Raw genomic sequence first — 7,282 nt, 5'->3', positions numbered from 1 at the left:
TGCTCCCATTTGCCTTTCGTTTTCATGCTGGTTTCGGCAGAACTCTCCTCAGATCTCTTGCGCTGGAGCAGTTATTGAAATGCAACATGTAACTTCCCTATGTACATCTCACTATTCGATTAGCCTTTTTTAATGGCCCCTTATTGAACTGAGGCTTAAACTGGGTAAGACTGATAGTAAAATAACATGTAATTGTGTGCTTGCCTAGCTCTGTCCTAATTAAATACTGTTTTTCATTTGGTGGGTTATGCAGTGATGGTTTTTCCCCGTCAGTGACGAGAACATGGGAGCTCTCCGGGAATGTAGATGAGTTGCTGATTGATTCTGTGCTGTCAGAACAGGGACGTACAGTAATCCTCCAGCTCCATTGCTTGGCTTGTTCCAGGCTGTGCTGGCGAACGTGCTGGAGGGAGTGCTCCAGCCTGGTTGTGGGGCTGGAGGAGAAGGGATTGGAGAAATCTCCAGTTCTGATGGCTGATTACAGCTCCAACCAGCTGTTTGCTTGTGACGAATTCTGATGTCAATGAACACTCCAGGCTGTGGTCAGGCAGGCTGGGAGGTGGCTCCTGTTGTCATGGCTAAGTATGTATGGAGCTGGGCTGCTTGAACCGGAAGCACAGTGACAGTCTGTATCCCTATGTTCATCCTTTCTACAAAACTATAATGGATTTTGTACAAAGTATGCCTTGTGAGGTTTCATTCAAAAACCTGTATTCCGCTGAACATTATTGTCCTGGTAAAATGTGCGTGGCAACATTGTATGTAAAGTTATAAGATTCTACTCTATAAGACATGTTCCAAGTCTGGGGAAACCACTTCAAACCAGTTCCCCAGAGACAAAAGGCTAGCCAACACTGGAGTGAGGTGAGACTCCCTGTGCAGCAGGGCGGGGAGCTAGACAACTGCTGGTGGCCAAAAGTGGACTGATCTCCAGATCTGTCACGGGGACTCCAGCTCCCTCCCAGCTGCAGTAGGAGCCTGAGCTAAACCTGCTGCTTCTGGAGGCTGCTGAGCTTAATATTCCTTCCCTTGTTGATGCCTTGTCCTGCCCCCTGCCCCGTGTACCCGTACTGCAGCTTGTGTCCATCAGTACAGTGTGAATGGCACAGTTCTGAAATGAATGCCAGCACCTCTGACTCAGGGCACGTATGAGGCCAGCCATTAAGGGGGAACAAGACTCAGCCATTTACTAGGCTGCCAGTGTCTTGGAGGCCTCTGGAAACTTCATAACAAAATCAAGAGGCATTTGCCACACGGCCAAGAGTGCCATCCTCAGGGCACAAACCCCAAACTGGTTGTGTTCAATGCTTACCTTTCACAACCAAGTAACAAGTGTGAATTCCTCAAGCATTAGAATGGCCTTGCCATGGAGTCATACAGTCCCCTTGGGCATTCCAGTCTGTCTTGCCACCCAGGTAAGCCTGTCTTTGTGGTAGATGGTCCCTTCACCTAAAATATCAGAACAATATTCAGGCTACTCCCAGTCCCAAAAGACCAGTCATTTGCACCTCAGATCTCTCACCAAAGACAACACTTGTAGCCAGTCCTGTAGTAAACTAATTAAAGATTTATTAACTAAGGAAAAGAAATGTTACTTACAAGGTTAAAGCAGGTAAACGTACAAGCACACAAGTGACTTAGACTTGGGTTTCATAAGATAATAGAAGCTGCTCTAATATGCAAGATCTGTCTGCCTTGGAGGGCTAACCCACGCCAAGCAGCTTGGGGATCCCTTGCTTAAGCTTATAAGTATCATCCTCTCCAAATTCCAAACGGCACCTTGGTCACGTTTATTCTAGTCAGGGATTTTTATTCCCTTCCTCTGGAGTTCAAACTGATGGAACAAGTGTCAGCACCTGTCTCCTTTTCATGGTGGGGGAGTGTGTCTGTGGACAATCAACAAAGTCTTTGGCCTTTATTTCACAACGGCTCGTTTGGTTTCAGTGGGCCCTGGTACGCAGGACCAGCACTTTGCAATAATTCATGCTGCTTTCCTGTTCGGTGAGCTACACAGGGACAGAGGTTTGCAATGCAAACACTCAATGTAACTTTAGACCATGGGCTGCAGATATTATAAGCGAGATCAATACATGCAGCATCCTACAAGCATTTCATATAGTCTAAACTAGGGCTGCCAAGCACTTTAAAAAAAATTAATTGCACTGTTAATGATAGAATACCATTTATTTAAATATTTTTTGATGTTTTCTACATTTTCAAATATTGATTTCCGTTACAAACACAGAATACAAAATGTACAATGCTCGCTTTACATTTTTGATTACAAGTATTTGCGCTGTAAAAAAACAAAAAATAGTATTTTTCAATTCACCTAATACAAGTACTGTAGTGCAATCTCTTTATCATGAAAGTTGAACTTACAAATATAGAATTATGTACAAAAAACCTGCATTCAAAAATAAAACAATCTAAAATTGTAAAGCCTGCAAGTCCACTCAGTCCTACTTCTTATTCAGGCAATCGCTAAGACAAACAAGTTTGTTTACATGTGCAGGAGATAATGCTGCCCGCTTCTTGTTTACAATGTCTTCTGAAAGTGAGAACAGGCGTTTGCATGGCACAGTTGTAGCCGGCGTCGCAAGATATTTGCATTCCAGATATGCTAAAGATTCATATGTCCCTTCATGCTTCAACCACCATTCCAGGGGACATGCGTCCATGCTGATGACGGGTTCTGCTTAATAACAATCCAAAGCAGTGCAGGCTGACGCATGTTCATTTGCATCATCCGAGTCAGATGCCACCAGCAGAAGGTTGATTTTTCCCTTTTGATGGTTCGGGTTTTGTAGTTTCTGCATCGGAGTGTTGCTCTTTTAAGGCTTCTGAAAGCATGCTCCACACCTCATCCCTCTCAGATTTTGGAAGGCACTTCATATTCTTAAACCTTGGGTCAAGTGCTGTAGCTAGCTTTAGAAATCTCCCATTGGTACCTTCTTTGTGTTTTGTGAAATCTGCAGTGAAAATGTTCTTAAAATGAACAACATGTGCTGGGTCATCATCCGAGCCTGCTCGAACATGAACTATAGGGCAGACTGCGGGTAAAACAGAGCAGGGGCCATACTGTTCTCCTCCTGAGGAGTTCAGTCACAAATATAATTAACTCATTATTTTTTTAATGAGTGGCATCCGCATGGAAGCATGTCCTCTGGAATGGTGGCCAAAGCATGAAGGGGCATGTGAATGATTAGCATATCTGGCATGTAAATACCTTGCAACGCTGGCTACAAAAGTGCCATGCAAATGCCTGTTCTCACTTTCTGGTGACGCTGTAAATAAGAAGAGAGCAGCATTATCTCCTGTAAATGTAAACAAACTGGTTTCTCTTAGCGATTGGCTGCGCGGGAAATAGGACTGAGTGGACTTGTAGGCTCTGAAGTTGCATTGTTTTGTTTGAGCGCAGTTTTATGTAACAAAAAAAAAATCTACATTTGTAAGTTGCACTTTCACGACAGAGATTGCATTACAGTCCTTGTATGAGGTGAACTGAGAAATACTTTCTTTTGTCTATCATTTTTACAGTGCAAATATTTATAATCAAAAGTAATATACACTTTGATTTCAATTACAACACAGAATACAATATATATGAAAACATAGAAAAACATCCAAAATATTTAATTTCTATTGGTTAACAGTGCGATTAAAACGACAATTAATAGCAATTAATTTTTTTAATCACGATTAATTTTTTTGAGTTAATCATGTGCGTTAACTGTGATTAATTGACAGCCTTACCCTAGTCTAAACACCTTCAACTTCACATCGGTTTTAACAATGCTAATGCACAGGTGAGCCAGACTGGTTTCCAGCTATCTGGAATTGCTGGTTGGTGATACGCTCCATCTCCGTGTCCAGTGAGGTGTAGGGGCCTTGGCAGGAGCTGGCACCTGGTCTGCCAGCGTCACCACATTGATTTTAACCAAGCTGAGAAACCAGCCATGCTTTAACTATCTCATTTACCGCTGGCGTCAGACACGAGCCCGGAGAAACTAATGAAGAGACTGATGCTGCAGCTCCCTAGTGGAGTCTTGCTCTATCCCTTCTTCAGCCACTGGGGTGAGACTTCAGATGGGATTGTGGTGATTGTCTGGAAGCATCCAGGTCCCAGGGCTGCTTGAGGCTGGCGGAGGTGAGGGACCCCGTGCTCTGTTCTTTCCCAGCTGCTGCGGGGATTCCCCTGCATTTGCCTATTAGCAGCACTGTCTGCATGCTGCTCCTTCCCCTCCTGGGCTTGTCTTTTCCATTAGGCAAAGTGGGCTCTGACTCCTGGGCTCCGTAGGGAGCTGGAAACCACGTGTCGTGGCCGGCTGAGCTCCTGGCTCTGGGAATCTGCCTCGCCTGTGTCAGCACAGCTCTGGGTTTGTTAGTTAACTTGGACTCCCTCCGCGAGCTGCGTCTGCAGCAGCAGCCCAGAGACTAGCAGGTCCGTTGTGCCTCTGGACTAAAGGGCTCTGCTGAGCGGACGCCATGGCTTCCCTTAGTGCCCACCGCTCTGCAGGAGCTGCCACAGATGTGACCACGATGTGACTGTTCACTGGTGTGAACGAGCCGCGACCCCAGGCTCAACTGGGGGGCTGGCTCCTCTCCAGTGTGTCTCCCCTTGCAGGCAGGACAGTAGCTGATACTCAAAGCCCAAGACCAATCCCGTGTGTTCCTGCCGTTGGAAGCTTCCCCCACACAGAGGCCTGGACTCCGGAGGGGCCAGGTGACGCATCGGGCGCTGACATGCTGACACTTGGCTCTGAAGCTTCTAGATCATGGTCTGAATAATGCAGGAGCTTAATTGGGCCAGTGCATTGGTACAAGTGACAGCTTCTTCCTCGGAGTCTGTATCCTCCATAAGGAAAGGCTGTGCCCTTCTCAAAGCAGCCTGATCTGAGTAGCCTTAAATAGGGTTTTGCAGTCCCCCCGGACCAGCCTGTTCTGTATTGATTAAATTGAGGGCTGGATTGAATGTTGCTTTGGCAGGCGGTTACTGTGCTGTGCCTGCTCAGTACATAGATGGAGAGCTCGGGGAGGCAGCAGCTGGCTGCAATAGACAAGACTGGCTCCCCCCCCCCCCCCCCGCCCCGGAGTTGTGCTTTGTTTACAAGGGACGCATGCATCCTCTGCAGGGCAGTGAGGGTGAAGGAATGCAAAGCAAAGATTTCTGAGCAGTTCAGAATCCTCTGCCATGGTTTTGTCTGCAGTGGGGATGTTGGCAAATAGATTTCCCGGGGGGTGGCAGCACCCAAAATGGACCCAGTACCCAGGTGGGTGAGACTCCAGGTCGCTAGATGAGCGATGGTGAAGCTTTAAACGCCACATGAATTTCCACAGCAGGAACAGGCCTGCCCAGGCTTTAGATTGAGCATTACCAGAGCAGAACTAGTGTCCTCGCTGGCAAAGCTAAGAAACGCCGGGGATGCTGGGAAAGGAAGGAGGGGTGATGCCCTAGTTAGCCTTGACTCCTGCCTTGGCGCTGCTAAGGAGCCAGCCCTATGGGGGGTGCTCGGAAGCTGACCCAGAGTTGCTGATCTGGGATCTGAGCCTCTGGCTTGGCAACTTTGCCGTAGGCTGTTAGAGCAATGACACTTGATCACTAGAGTCAAGCATCCATCAGATGCTTAGAGACGTCAGCAGGCGAGCAAGCTGTGACCTCCTGGGAGCCATGCAAACTTTCTGAATGGGAGAGAGGGACTGTAAGGCCAGAGATCTTTTTCTGCAGCTATGTTAGTACAGCAGCAGCCATGAGCCAAGAAGCAGAAAGTCACATTCTCTCTCAGTTCTATCCAAACAGTGAAATATCGGGCTGTTAAGAAGGAGATCCTGTTCGAATAGAATCCACCTTCACCAGATAAAGATACAGACCTTAAGAGGTTTAAAGAAAACTTTGTCTGATGGCATCTGTCTGGCAGGGAATCACTTATCAACAGTTGTGAGAGTGAAATCCCCATTTCTTTATTGTTTTATGGTCCCTACTTCTCTCTTGTTTATCTGAATGGTTTCTGTCTGATTCTTTAATTGTTTGTCCGTTGCATAACTAATTTTGCAAGATTTAAATCAGCTATAGTGGTGGGGTCTGATTGTTTAAAGAATTGTTTTGTAGTGGGCTAGGATTGGTACAAAACAGTGTTTTGTAGAACTTTAGTTTAAAATGATTGGTTAAGGTACAGCTAAGCAGAATTCCGGTTTAACTATATAAACTGGGGTCCAACAGGAAGTTCTTTGGAACCTAACCCCAGGACCCAGCCCAAGATCAGAGCTGCCAGATCTCAACACCCTGCCAACTATATCATGCAGAAGTTGGAGGAGCCCCGGATGACCTGATCCTGACTGGCCCCTAGGAAACGTTTGTCTGCCTTATTGGGAGTGGTGAGCATCAAATGCTCAGCGCGTGCGTTCTGGTTTGGGAACTGATAATAAATAGAGGTTAAGAATATCCTTGTGTAAGTCTCTTTCACTGGTAAAAGGCCCTACAAACTGGCAGAAGATTATGCCCTGAGCCCTGGGAATTGGGTAAGGAGGGGTACTTAAATTAACCAAGTTACACTCTGAGCCCTAGGAGTTGGGTAGGGGTGGCCCTGAGCCCTAGAACCTAGTAAAGGGTGGGGGTGCCTACATTAATGGGGTTACGGCTTGAGCCCACAGAAAGGTAAATGTGGGTGCCCTAGAGTGTGCAGGTAACAGGACACCAAGTTGGGAGATGTTCAAAGCATATTGGACAAGGGTCACAGGCCTTGGGAGACTAGCCAGAGTAACGGGCAGGCCCTGCCATGCGAGTATCCCTCTGACAAAGGCTCAGGAGCACAGCAGTCCTCGTTACCAGTCCCCACCTAACTCTCAACTGGGCCATGTGACTTACACCTGGCTGGAAAGCGGAGGGATGAAAGGACCCTGGTGCTGGAGGTTAATGGGTGACCTGGCCTCTCCTCCGGCCTCAGGAGAGGTCAGAGAGGAAGTTAGTTTGTTGCTATTTCAAGTCCCTTGTGGATTTTTGCCCAAAATCACAGCAAGAGGCTCTGGGGGCAGAGGGGAGGGACTGTTTTGCCTGTTGGGGGAGGTGACTCTGGGGTCCAGTTTGCCCAGAGGAGGCGGCTCTGGGGAGCGCAGGTTGCCTGGGGGCGGCGGCTCTGGGGGCTGGTTTGCCTAGGGGAGGCGGCTCTGGGGTCCATTTGCTCTGGAGAGTCAGTGTGGGGGCGAGTTTGCCCTGGGGAAGGCGGCTGGGGGGGGCAGTTTGCTAGGGGGAGGCGGCTCTGGGGGCCATTTGCTCTGGAGAGTC

At 47.6% G+C, this 7,282-nt stretch overlaps 1 protein-coding gene across 1 annotated transcript in view; it reads left to right on the top strand.

Moving 5' to 3' along the window:
- Positions 1-6,256, top strand: part of USP31 (ubiquitin specific peptidase 31) — a 73,657-nt gene extending 67,401 nt beyond the window's left edge. The window contains exon 17 of the mRNA XM_074964934.1: positions 6,221-6,256. The gene's annotated coding sequence lies outside the window, so the exon portion shown is untranslated. The remainder of the gene's footprint in view (positions 1-6,220) is intronic.
- The last annotated feature ends 1,026 nt before the right edge of the window (positions 6,257-7,282 follow it).

Source organism: Natator depressus, chromosome 10, assembly GCF_965152275.1.
Source record: "Natator depressus isolate rNatDep1 chromosome 10, rNatDep2.hap1, whole genome shotgun sequence".
Classification (NCBI taxonomy): domain Eukaryota; kingdom Metazoa; phylum Chordata; order Testudines; family Cheloniidae; genus Natator; species Natator depressus.
This window is presented reverse-complemented; position numbering and strand designations above follow the sequence as displayed.